This window comes from Apteryx mantelli, chromosome 2 (genome assembly GCF_036417845.1).
Source record: "Apteryx mantelli isolate bAptMan1 chromosome 2, bAptMan1.hap1, whole genome shotgun sequence".
Lineage (NCBI taxonomy): Eukaryota > Metazoa > Chordata > Aves > Apterygiformes > Apterygidae > Apteryx > Apteryx mantelli.
The window spans coordinates 35703630-35717330 of NC_089979.1; the positions used below are offsets into that span (position 1 = coordinate 35703630).

The 13701-nt window shown below is 33.2% G+C and overlaps 1 protein-coding gene across 5 annotated transcripts in view; it reads right to left on the reverse strand.

Moving 5' to 3' along the window:
• PLAG1 (PLAG1 zinc finger) overlaps positions 1-13701 on the reverse strand; it is a 57033-nt gene that overhangs the window by 41052 nt on the left and 2280 nt on the right. Inside the window, exon 1 of one of the 5 annotated variants that reach the window (XR_001294307.2) lies at positions 1705-1723. The exons of the other annotated variants lie outside the window; for them this stretch is intronic. The gene's annotated coding sequence lies outside the window, so the exon portion shown is untranslated. Of the gene's footprint in view, positions 1-1704; positions 1724-13701 lie in introns of those variants that run through there. 5 annotated transcript variants of the gene reach the window in all.

Sequence of the window (13701 nt, forward strand, 5' to 3'; positions counted from 1 at the left end):
CCAAGCTGTGCAAAAGGTGCTCTGAACAAACAGAGCGTGCTGAAGAAGCAAGGGAAGTGTCTCAGCACAAGCCGTGGAGGTTCCTCCACAAATTTTGCAGGTATATCTTTGGCCACAGTCTGCTAGCACTTTATCTATAAGCTACTTATCAATATACAAGTATCTCTTTTGTTGCCTGATACTCCTATGTCACACAGCACCATCAGACTAGGCAGTGCAGAAGTAAGAACACAAACATTTTTCTTCTGCAGCTGATGAGTAATGTGTGACCGAAAAATGATGAAAGCAGAGTAGGAAAAAAGAAAAGCAATTTGGTACAGGAAAATAGTACATATTAAAAAAAGTAGTAAGGAAAGATTCAGAAAATGGTGAATCAAAAGAAATAAAAAATGGAAGAATTCCTATGAATCAAAGATTTCAAAATACTAATGAATAAGAGACTTAATTACAAAGAAATATAAACATATGCAAAACAAAAGGGACAGATGAACAAGACGTTTTTATAATGTTATTAAAATAATGGTTCATTTTGAGAGGGTAGTTTTCAGATGCACTGACAATTTTAGACAACCCTACTTTATGTTATCATTTTTATCTTAGAGATACAAATGAAAACTCTTAGTAAGGAAAGCTGCACAAACTTGGAATAAACATGAAAGAGATTAACAATACAGGAAACAAGTCATTACTAGACAGCAAAAGAGAGAAAGTAGAAATCCAGAGACCCTGAAGCAGACAAAAAGAAAAACAAACTGTTTAATCTTTTTGAGGGCAGCAGGACACAGTGAGTAATGCTAGGAACACACACTCTTCTGGTATTCTTTCACTATAATGAATTTATCAAGGGCTTGACCTCCTGTCTGCCTTGTCTTTTTAAATATAAAAACTCCTCTTCAGTAAATACATTCTCATCTTTAAAGCATAATTCTGGTCTGAAAGTTGACACTAAAAATAGCACCAAGGAACTCCATATTCATGTCTTCTTGATTTCTGTATCAATTTACTGGATCACAACAGGCAAATTTATGTCCTTTGGTCCTCACGATTGAAAGTTCTTACCAAGTTTACTTCTACAGAGGTATTTGACAGGGTGACAGTTTTGAGTTTACATTCATAACTACTAGTTATAAATCGATCTGTAGCTGTAAATATAAAGGACAAAGCATTCATAAATGTTTAGCAACTTTCTTAAGAAAGGCAGGTATCTGAGTAAAAAAAATAGATTAGGGAAACTCAGAAAAAAATAAAAAGAATACATACTTCACTAATCCATACTGGCATGCCAGGAAAACTTAAAGATAATTTGGAACAAACTTCATAAATTCTTACAATTAGGAAATACATGAGGAATAACATCATGAATAAGTCTTCAAATTAGCAAGTGACCAAGAAGTATACGCTTTGCCAATTTCAGTTCAAATCAAAATACTTCATGATACAAACATATTTTTAGTACTTCTACAAATAAATGAATTCTTTGGAATAAGATTCTTCACTCGCTAACATTTTTGTTTTTTCCTGCAGTGTCAGAAACAGCCATTTCAGGATGATTTTTACAAGTCTGCATATTTAAAGGGACAATTAATATGTAACCACATATGATGTTAGACTGTTTGAAAAAGGACAAAAATCTGCTAAATACAAAACTTTAAAAAGATTTTTTTTTCCACTTTAAAGACCGTCTAAAATAAGTACTGCACTAACCTGATGACACACTTATTTACTATTTTCTTATGCCAGTTATTTGGTTGTTGGCTGTAATACAACTTCATTTAGCAATAGCTTGGACCCCTCTGTAAGGGAATGTGTACGTAGTGGCTCTCTAATCTTGCTGCCCAGCTGCTAAGATGATCACATGAGTCACTTGCTGCCTTTAGAGCAACACACACCACTTGCTGAATTTAGAGACATTCTTCTTTTCTGCATTGGCCATACATATAAATTAAGTAATTCCCTATCCTGATCACACACAAAACTCACTAGGTGTTTTATTTTTTTTTAATTTAAACTGGTGAGCCAAAAAACATATTTTTTTTACTAATGCAGTTAACAACCCAGCTCTACAAAGTGATTTATGTACTGTTTTTCAGCATTATCATTTTCACCCAAGTTAGGCTAACTTCAGCAATTAGTTCAAATGTAGGTAACTCCAGCTAATTATTCAGAGAAAATACAGCCTTATAAGAATGAAGTATCCTATCTGCCAGGAAGATTGGGTATACAGCTTCAGAACAAAACAATTTACAACAATTCCTTCCTTTTCAGGATTTTAAACTGTGACTGTCTGGAACACAATCTTATTCCACAGCCTATTTAAAAACAATTTACATAAAGATTAACATAGTTACTTCCATGCAGTACTTTGTTCTACCGAAACATAAAACTCCTTGTTGAAAATATTATAATTACTAATATAATTGATATGCACTGTTTAGGAAGTATTTTCACATACAACTAGTACACAGCCTTACAACAGAACACTGTTAGGATAATGTTCTTTGCACTGTTATTGCATACTCAGTGTGGGCCCTACAGTGTTTCATTTTACTTCTTCCCACATGCTATCTTCTTTCCCATATACTCCCTGTCTCTCGTTATTGCACTGTTCCTTGCAGATGGCTGTATATGTAAGTGATAACAACACAACATGTTGTGCTACAGTTGTACTTTTCCATAGCCTACTCGGGTAACAAAAGAACGAACCATACTTCAACTTAGAGAGCTAATACCACCCAACACTAGAAGTCTTTTAGATTATATGAAACACACTTCTCCGGTTCAAAAATACATTGGCCCAAATTGCAAAAGGCATTTTAATATGTCACTAAGAAATGTATCAAACCTTACCTAACTATTAGTTTCAAGCAGGGCCAAGTTTGCCTCAAAATGTTTTCAGACTTCTTGCCAATCGCATATCACAGTAGGTAATGTCCCAGCTCACCAGTCAGGCAGCAGCAGATTTTCAAGTTAAATAGTCTAACCTGTCAGATAACATTAAGTAGAGCTCTATAACTAGCCAGAATAGAATATCAAGTAGTAATAACTAACTAAACGTTTCTCTCACGTTGTACCATTTTGAATTAGCAACTGTAAAAGTAAAGGAAAATGGTTATTGCTAAGCTCTTTCAGCAAACTTTGCACCGTAATTCATCTATATGCAAATTATTTGTTTTCATCTTTAATAACTAAAAGATTCTAGTCGCAGATGTACAAAGTGGCAGTCAATCTGTGGTCAAATGTCAGTCTAACACATACCTGTATCTACTGTTCTTACAAGTAATACCTAGGGTTTCTGAAGTCAAAAGATTAGACAGAACTGTATTTTTCAGTAGCACTTTGTGCACTTTACAGAATTTTCTGCAAAGTCAGTATTACTGTCTCCCTTGTTTGCGCAACTCTTTTACGCAGTCTGGTATACAATTACAAAAAATTGAATGAAGAAAATGCAACTGCTAAAAACACAAAGCGGCAGAGGAACTTTGGGCAAGATTAGCAACTGAAACTACTACTTCAGATGAGCTTCAGTGTCTTCAATGCATCTGACACAAACTCTCACCCTACTTCACTCTATCTTTCATATAATCAGTAAAGCACTCCATTCAGATATTTGGTTACCACAGCATAATATTCTCTATTAAAATTAGGAACTGTTACCCCACACACACTCAGAGAAGGTTTTTGCATATGCCATTTTTTATCAACAATTTGTCTCAAATGGCCAGAGTACTTAAAACAGGCCAAACCATACTGATAGCTAAAGCAGTTATTGGAAAAAAGGCTGCAATTGGGTAGTGCACATATTATACATTATATTAAAAGAAGCCTCTCTCCGTAAGAATTCAAGCTTATGGATATATTTCTGTAATAACCTGAAACCTTTCAAATGGACTCTAGTAAGAGACAGCTGCCTAGTATAAAACATTCCCTACAGAATGATGTATAATGGCTTAGTGGATTAGCATGTTAAAGGCATAATCTCTTTTGATGCAGCTATTTTTAAGTGATCTAAAAAAAGTATAAAATATCAATTCTGTCTTTCAGTAAACATAACTTTTGATCTGCTGACTCAGAGGTGCTATGTATAATAATCACAGCAGAAGCACAATGCTATCTGTATTCATTTGGAGGAAAAATCATGAGCACAATCATATGCAAAAAATAAAAAATAAATAAATAAATAAATCACAGAACAGAATTCAATTAAAGGCAAATACACCAGAGGGAGACAGTAATTCTTACAAAACAAAACAGTTTTATTCTTAGGTACAATCTATAGTACTAGAAAGTCAAGTCTAAAGCCACATAACATTTACATTGAAGTTCTACAATAGACACACCTTATATTGGATTAAAGTGCTGTGTGTTACTAAGTCGGTAACATATCATTACATATCACTTTTAATTCTGAATTCAGAGACACAAAAACAACAAACTGTCTCACTAACCTTAGGAAGCACATCATCACACACCATCTGTATGCAGCGTAAGAGCTTTGTGTTTGTACACTTCCAAGTACTAAACAGGGCAGGGTTCTGAATACCTCAGGGTACCAAGACACCTAAGCTTTTCATCTCAAAAAATGCCATATATGTATATGGACATAGCATAAAAAAATGCTTTGATCTAGTTCTGATTTTTTTGTTACTGAAAACTAAATTTTTCTAAATGTACATTATATATTATATTCACAAATATATTAGTATATAGACATTCTCTTACTGAGGGATTCAAGCTATTGCTAAACGAAGCCATAACACCCCCCCCCCCCAACATCTAAGTACTATTTATTTGGCTGAAAAATATCATCACTTTAGTGTGGCAGTTATTTTTCTTTGCTTTAAAGGCAGTCTTAAATATTTTCCCAGGATTTTCATTTAGAGGATTTTTTTCAAATACTCTGACTTCATATGTGGTTACATTAATTGCCCTTTTAAGTTCACAGATTTGTAAAAATCATCCCAAAATGTCCGTTTTTGACACTGCAGGGAAAAAAAAATAAGTTGGTGAGTGAAGAATCTTATTCTAAGAATTCATTTATTTGTAAAAGCCACAGTAAAGCAGGTCCCAGCTCACACTATGGAGAGCAACTAAACCTTCAGTGCAGGTCTGCTCCTCCCAAATTCAGGACATTGTAGTCCCACCATGAAGCAGCATGCCCTGCTGAGTAACACATGACTACTGTTCCATGATGTACCCTGAATGACCACCAGTTTCTGAAAGATGCTAAAATATACTGGGTTTAACCTACAAAGCCCTGAACGGCTTCGTTCTTGACAACCTGAAAGATCACTCATTTTCATGAATGCCACCATGAAATTACCTCAATCTGGAGGCATGTTACAATTAAAAAAAAAAAAAAAAAAAAGATGTGGAAATACCATTTGTTCCCTGGGAAGTGTTTCAACTTTAACATGAATCTCCTGTTCTGAAACAGGCTGAAATTGTTAGCCTACAGAATATGCAGTTACTATTGTACAGTTACTACTGTACAGTTACTAATGATCTACCTAGAAATTGATAGATGAAAATGATCATATTTGGAGAGCAGGAAGGACAGGCTGAATATTTTGGAGGTCACAGTGAAGAAGAACTATCAGCATTCAAGTGGATTCTTAAGCTTTGCCAGAGGAACCTGAGACATGCATTTTTATGGAGTATTTCTTCAAGTTCCTCTGTTCTGACTTGCAGCAAAGCACTGCTGAAGAGGCCAAGGAACCATGCAAATAACCCGTTCAAGGTCAGGAGAAAAGTCTCCCTCTTCCATCTACCAATTCTGTAGTTCAGGTCATTTAATAACTTGGCCAGTCACTGTTATGTACTTCTCAACAAAACTCAACAGACTTCTTCAACAACTGATAAATGCATCAAGTGGAGGAAAACACCTGCATAAATGTTTACCTCCATGTAACCTGTCTAAATACCCAAAGCAAGAGGGTAGAATACTTCTTCTTAAGACTTAACTCTGCTATACACAGTGAGGATACACATATTTTTGACTACACATTCTCTCAGATGTACCTCTGAATATAAAAATCACATCATGAATTTACAAAGTTGCTAAATGCAGTTCATCCATAAGAGGGATACAAACATCCCATGAGCTCCATCCACTAGCCCTCTTGAATTTCCTACAAAGGCCTAAGTTACAAAAAGTTTGCCTATATACATATGGAGAATATTCAGAGCACTATTAGGCTGCAAGAGCTATAACAAATTTTAACCTCTATTTGCGGAGGAAGAGTTGACAAATCAGCTAAGCTTTGCCTTCTTCAAACTACAGGTCTCACTCTGCCAATGAAACAAATGTGTTTTAAGCACTACTTCATGTAATAGTTACAGAGCACTTTCAACTTGACAGCAAATTTCTGCCTGCTTTTATGTTTCTTAGTTAAATCATCTACATAAAACCATCCTTTATGATAAAACATGGAAGCTTTGTTGAAAGAATTATATTATATGTAAGTGCAGTGTAACAACTAGAACTGTAACAGGAATGACCTCAAAGGGTAGTTTAGGGCATCCGTGAAGTCTCTGTGGGTTTGTTCAGAGAAATGAGACTTCCTATAGCTCAACACCTGATGGAAACATTGCCTGTACTGGAACAAATAGCACAATGCTCAAGTTCTTATTCAAACAAAACTTTTAGTGAATTCAATCTGCCTAATGAAGAACTGTGGAATTTATCTCAAGATCACTGAACATATGATGAGTTTCAAGGGTGCAATACTGCTGTGCGATGGAAATTATCAATTCACAGAGGCAGATATTTTGATAGACCGAGGGCCAGTGACTTAAGTCAGCAGAGTCCCTTCCTAACTGCACCTCCCTTTTCACTCAAGGCTTGAGAAAAGATCCAGACTCCTGTTATGTTTGGTATACTTATTAGGCTAAATTCAGAAAAACAGAAAAGAATCACATATATTTACCCTTCCCAAATCAAAACACCTTCCTACTCCAATCAAATGAACCAGCTCAAATGCACTTTCCTTTCAGCACAAATATTTAACCATAACGAAGAGTATGAAGTTTGTTTTACACAATGCATAGATAAAAACTGTACTGAAATCTCAAAAGTATTACTCAAGATGGACTTAACTTACTTGTTCTCAAATAATCTGAAATGGTTAAGTTCTCAAAGGTAAAATAATATTATATTACAGGGGAGATCTCTAAAAACAATATTTTCCAAAGAAACGTATTTCATAGTTTATCGTTTCTGAAACTATAATCTAGTTTTCTGTTTGCCTTCTACAGCAATCGATGCTACAAGTGTGTTTGGGTATTTCCTATGAGAAACAGTGATACTGTTCACCACATATTTGATTAGTGCTACAAACTGCAAAGCCTGACATCTTTTCCTCATAGGCTAGTTTAACATTCACGCCGTTTGGGGCTGTTCCCATCATTCAAATACCACTACGATTAAGTTTTCCATGATACTTTACATCTCAATTTTTATACTTGTATCATCAGCAGCATAAGTTAATTACTCCTCAGCACAATTTTTGTAGTACAAAAATGATCAATATCAATACTTTAATGGGCCACAAACTGATTTTGAGAGATCAAAAGTTTAAAATAAGTTAAAAAACAGTTAGGTCCCAATATCAAAAGAAAAGAATACATTTGTGTATTTAAGACAAAAACTCTTTAAAACTTACAACTGGGAAAACATTACATTTTACAAGTAATGAGCAATTAAACTATTTTTATAAAAGTATTATATTTTTTAAAGCAATTTCAGCACATATTAAAAGCAGCCTGAATAATTAAGGTAATTAACATATTATGATTCTGAGTAAATTCTCAAGTAACAAATAATGTAACTTTGTTGTTTAGGAATAGAACTGATTTCATTGTACTGGTATGCTTATAACTGTACCTAAACCACTTAAAATAGCATGGAGCAACACCATCCTTTGACATATGCAATAATATTTTTATTACTTTTTCTGAAACTGATTAAAATATAGCCATAAGCTATATGTTTGCATTGCGGTATAATTAGAAGTGGTTTAGTCTAAACAGAAATTCAGCAGTCTAAAAGAACTAAAGAAATCTGTGTCAAGTCAAAGAAGAAGAAGAAGAAAAAAAAAAAAACCCTACCAGATTCAAATTAACTGGCATCTATTGTTACCTGCTAAGGTCTAAGCTCTTCTTAAGCTACTTTGTTCACAGTTTCTTAATGTCCTAGATGAGACAAATTAAATGTGTATTGACCACAGTAACTCCCAGTGAACAAAACTAGTTTTAACAACATTTATTTTTAAACTGAGCACAAAACCCTGAAAGAATTTTTACATTTGTTTTATTTTAGTTTAATACCCATTTTGCCTAAAATGTTTTTGGGGAGAAGAGCACCAGTAACTGGTAACAGGCAGTGAACACCACAAATTTACACCTTTGTAGTGTACTATCTTATGAAAACATAATAATAGTATAGGCAATTTCTACTTTTACATATTTATATTGTATCTATACTTATGTATGATAAATACTGTATTATTGTTAAGCCTTGAATGCAGGCAGCTGTATTAAATGCACAATTATTATAAAATGAAAATTCCACATGTGACAGTAAGAGTTTAAAAAAACTCAACATTTATTACTAACTACACAGGCTTGATTGAAATTTAATTGTAAGCTGCCAGAATCTTTCTTTCTGCTTTTTTTTTTTTTTTTGGTAATAAGATCACTGGTTTCTTTTCAAAAGGGTCTCTTTTCAAAAAGATTCCTGTATTACAGCTGATTCAAAGGACATCACTTTCTCCCTAACCAGCCACAGGCTTCCTTTAAATATAAATATATATAGGTAACGTTCATGATAAATACATACACAACACAATAAACACTGTTTCATTAGAAGTGACAAACACTTGATATAGTAAAATATTTTAATTTGCACACACAGGGTCTTTCTGTTGTTCAAACAGTTAGTGTAATGAGATCTCATTAATTCAGATTCAAATGATTTGCAGGGCTTTTTTAAGAAATCTTGCCCTAGTAAATCTGATACCCTGCAGTATACGAATTACTCAATGAATGAACAGAGAAGATAAGCTTTGTGACACATTCTCCTTGCTTTTGATTACATGACAATTCATAGTAAATGGAAATAAGAAAAAATCAGCTAGCTACATCTTATTTCATGAGAAATACTTTAGATTTGGCAGTCTCAGAAGTGTAATCTGACCCACAACCATAAGGAAAACTTTTAGGGTGGAAGTTAGCAACATACAATGTCGGGCTTCCAGGCGAATTATCTGTACAATATGTAGTAAATTATAGTCAAGCAACCTGCATAGTTAAATGATACCAAATAAAGCGCTATCTACAACAGTATGGAAGAGATTGTTATTAGTTATCCTAACTTTAGTAAAAAAACAACTTTGATAAATAATTCCCTTTAAACACTTTCTAATCTGATTTCTAGGGATATTCTCCTTTGAGAGAGGCATTTAGCACATTAAGTGCAAAAGAAGATTAGAGCAATTCAGTTTACTGTAACAGCCCCCTTCTACCTTTTTCCAAGTTTCTCTGCATAGTTATTCTAATTGTATTTGATGGCTATTCTAGGTTTTGCTTTCCTGATTCCCACTAAACTTCTCAAAACTGATTTGAGCTATTTTATTTCAGAGTTTTGAGTTACTGTTCTGTGTATTACTGCCACATTTGTCTATATTCATTTGTTTTATCTATCTCACTTTTTGATTTTATAGTGGTTTACTACCTTTTTTTAAATCTTTCCTTTAAACAAATAAAATAAAATTATGTACATTGGGCCATGTTCTATTCCTTTCACGCCCTTGCAAATCTATAGAAACCATCAGGTTTGGGCATGTATAAATTAGTCCACCAGTATGACCACATATTTTAATATATTCCACAGGTTATCTCTGTGCTCTGAACAGTGAGTGAATTAGAAAAGGAACAGAAGTTATTGCAGAGAAGGTTATAATACAAATTGATTTATTCCTTCAGCATGAGAATAACTATATAAGCTTTCCCACTCTTCACTGTTCAAGTGCTTACATAGCCATCTCAAATCCCCACTATATACTGTGGTTACTTTTAATGCCATCATCCTGCAATAACTGTTTACAAGACATCCAGGAACTATTTAAATACTAACTATTTTAATATATTCTATGAGAAGGCCCCATCATTTACAACTGTTATCACATAACTTTTTTTGAAAGCATGTTATGTCTTGACAACATTTAAAAAAAATGTAATTCTATTAGTTTCTGCTAATTCATCCCTATAAGATGAGATAATAGCAGGTGAACACTGACACTGAAGTAGACAAGAAATAATTTAACAAGCCAGTTTATATAAAAGTAAAATTTAACTTGAAGTAATGATGTTTACATAAAAGTAAAATTTAACTTGCAGTACTGGTGATCAATTCTATCCAATAATAGGTTTTCATAACAGCATACAGTTAGAGCTTTTCACATTTGATGTCTGATGGACAACTGCTCACTTTAAATTCAATAGTAATTGCATCTATTCAATTTCAGATAAAGGGTTATTATGTTCCTTGAAAACTTAAAAATTAAATATAGAAAGATGCATAAGTGATTCTAATGAGAGTTAACCAATATGATTTACATTCAAGTTACAAGTTCACACAATTTAAAAATCAATATAAATTTAACTAAGTGCTAGATGTGATTTTTTGATTAACAGGAAAAATACACAATTCTGCATTATTGAGATACTCAGATAAATGCAAAAAAATTCCCTATACTTCAGAAATTTAAACACTTTACATCTGATCAATGCAAAATGTAACTTTGTTCTCATACTTGAATTATTTTTAAAATAGTTTTTAAGGCTACCTAAACATTTGGTAATTGGTTAAAGATGGTTAGCAGTTCAGTGCATAGATACTGTACATTTATCTCAGAAGTAATGCAAGCGAAATCTTCACTAGCTGCAGATATTTGGAGAGTATCTCCTTGAAACCAAGTGTTCTGTCACTTCAGTGGAGGTGGCTGCTAGCTGCTTTTAACTCTACACTGCATCTGACAATTGTCTAACACACTTCATATTTTCCAGAATATTTCCCTCTGGTAAACAGATAAACTAGTTCAAGAACCTGCCCAAAAGTTATTTGTCTGCTGAGAAAATCTACTTTTAAAAATATCAGATGTTATAAATACAAAATAAAAAAACTTATATTTCAGACTCTGAAATAAAACACCTATTTTAACAAAATAACCTTAAACAGTTAAAAACGGTAGTTTATTTAGAACATGAGCAGTGCCCTCTTTAACTCATTAATTTTAAAACATATGCACAGCCCTGAAAGTAGGAGACTTAAGGGCACCATTTTGACTAACTGCAGAGATGGGCGACCATTAGAAGTGGCTACACTTTGTATGTAGTGTCTTTTTGAACTATATAAACTTAAAAAAAATTTTTTCTTAATTTAAATCTCAAAGGTCTACATGGGAAAACTCATTTTCCAGGCTAATTACTAAATAAAATGTACACACCAAGAAACACTCTTGAACTGAGCATTCAGGAACAGTTTAATGCATGAGAATTTAGATTTCTGCATTTGTTGAACTGTTGTAGAATACTGTAGTTAATAACTTTAAAACACTATTCAACAGGATTGATAAATATCTACAAAAGATTTCAATACTTTTAGAACTCCCCAGTTTACTGACAAAATCTAGGGTAACTTTGCCAACAACAACTCATAAATATTTGTTTCCTCAGGTGTTTAAATTTTAGAAAATCTTGAAAATCTTACTGAATCATGTATAGAACCAGAGCAATGTATAATAGAAAAGATTATCTTAACTCTTAGAAGCAAAGAAGCTTTGAAAGTTCCTTCTATTTTTATTAAGCACCACATCATCCCTCTAAGAAGAATTCAGTTTTGTACATAAAGAGAGTAATTAAGTTTGTAAAAAAAAACCCTAAACAAAATTCATTTTCTACTACTATCATCATCTGGATTATATCCTCAAATTAAACCCACTTTAGAAGAGTATCAAATTCTATGAGAACACCCTTCCCTCTTCCTCCTTCCTATGTCCTGAATTTTGTGCCACGCTTGGATATACTGAATTTACTTTGTAACACATAACTTCAAGTGAAGAAATACATTCCACAACATGTGTATCATAAATGTTGTTAAGATCATATAACTATAACTATACCTATAACTATTTTCAGCATTACAAAATCAATGATTTAGAAGTTCTTAAATAGGTGAAAATGTTGTAACATATTAAATACTTTGGTACCAATTGTCACAGATGCAGTATTTGAAGAGTTCTCAAATATTATTTTCATTAACTAGTTTAACCATTAACTAGTTTAACAAAGTTAGTTCTGTACGTCTACTACTATCTATCTACCCTGGTGTATTAAAAAACCCCAAGACACGGCACACTGCTATTAATTCATCAAATTTCTATACATTTCAAGAGAATGTAACTTCAGTCAACAAAAAGAAAAATCAGTGTAAGAAATATTTGGAAAGGAACTTCAAAGTATGAATTCTTACTAACTATAAGAAACACCTCCAAACCATGAAAAGACAGTTTTGGAAAGATGTTGAATTTCATTCCTTTATACAAACTGATCAATTTTTCTCCCTTAATGAACCTTTTTTCAAGCCTAAGTGTAGTTGATGTGATTTAATTTTCACAACTGTGAGTCACTGGAAGAGTTTGAGATTTCTTCCAAAATCTGTAACCACAAGACTATCCTAGTCAACAACTACTGTACAACAGCTTCTTTAGTCATCCTTGCAGAAAAGGTACAGATCACTTGTGAACACACGCTATTGAACATCGAGGGCTATCACAATTATATTCAACATCAAGAATTTCAAAGAAAACTTTGCTGAAATAGCCTCCCTATAAGTTCAGTACTCCATCTTCTCTCTCTAGAGCCAGATACCTGTATTCAATTTTTAATCTAGGATTAAACACAAAGGCTACAAAAACAAAGCATGTGTAAAGGAAACCTTGTAATTCCTCATAAAGATATCAAACTGCCATATTAAGAGATTATGTTAATTTTTTTAATAGGACATTTTACTGAAAATTAAAATACTTAGGAGATAATACAGACAAGCAGAACATTTCACATCATTACAGTTAAACATTTACCAGTTAAAAATTAAGCAAAAAACTGTATCAGCCAAAACATATGCTAAAAGCATGCATGCACACACATATATGAAACTAGACCGCAGTTAGGATGATTTTTTTTTTTTTAAACAAAGCCAGAGGTAATTCTTCCAAGGGATGTTATAATTACAAGCCTAAGGTGTATTTTTAAGAAGCCCCTATTTTGGCCAATTAAAACCTGCAGTTATTTTCACTATTTTCAAAACCTTTTGGAACTGTTCAGAAGATTTAAGTATAGAACAAGCTCTACAATACTTTTGAACAAACTCAGGTGTCTCCAACAAAACTGAAGTAAAAATAATGCACTTCACAACTTTTACAAAACGCCAGGGAAATTGTGTTATACACACATGTCCCCCCTATCAGAGAATTCAGAACTAGCAGAACAGCACTAGGTTTTAACATTAACAACCTGAGACTATTTCATTTCTACAACATCCATTCCAAAAACCACTCTCCAAAACACAGCATTTTAATTAACACACAAGAAAAGTCCCCTGAAGACTGGCTATACACAAAAGAAATGTGTTGATCCAAACGA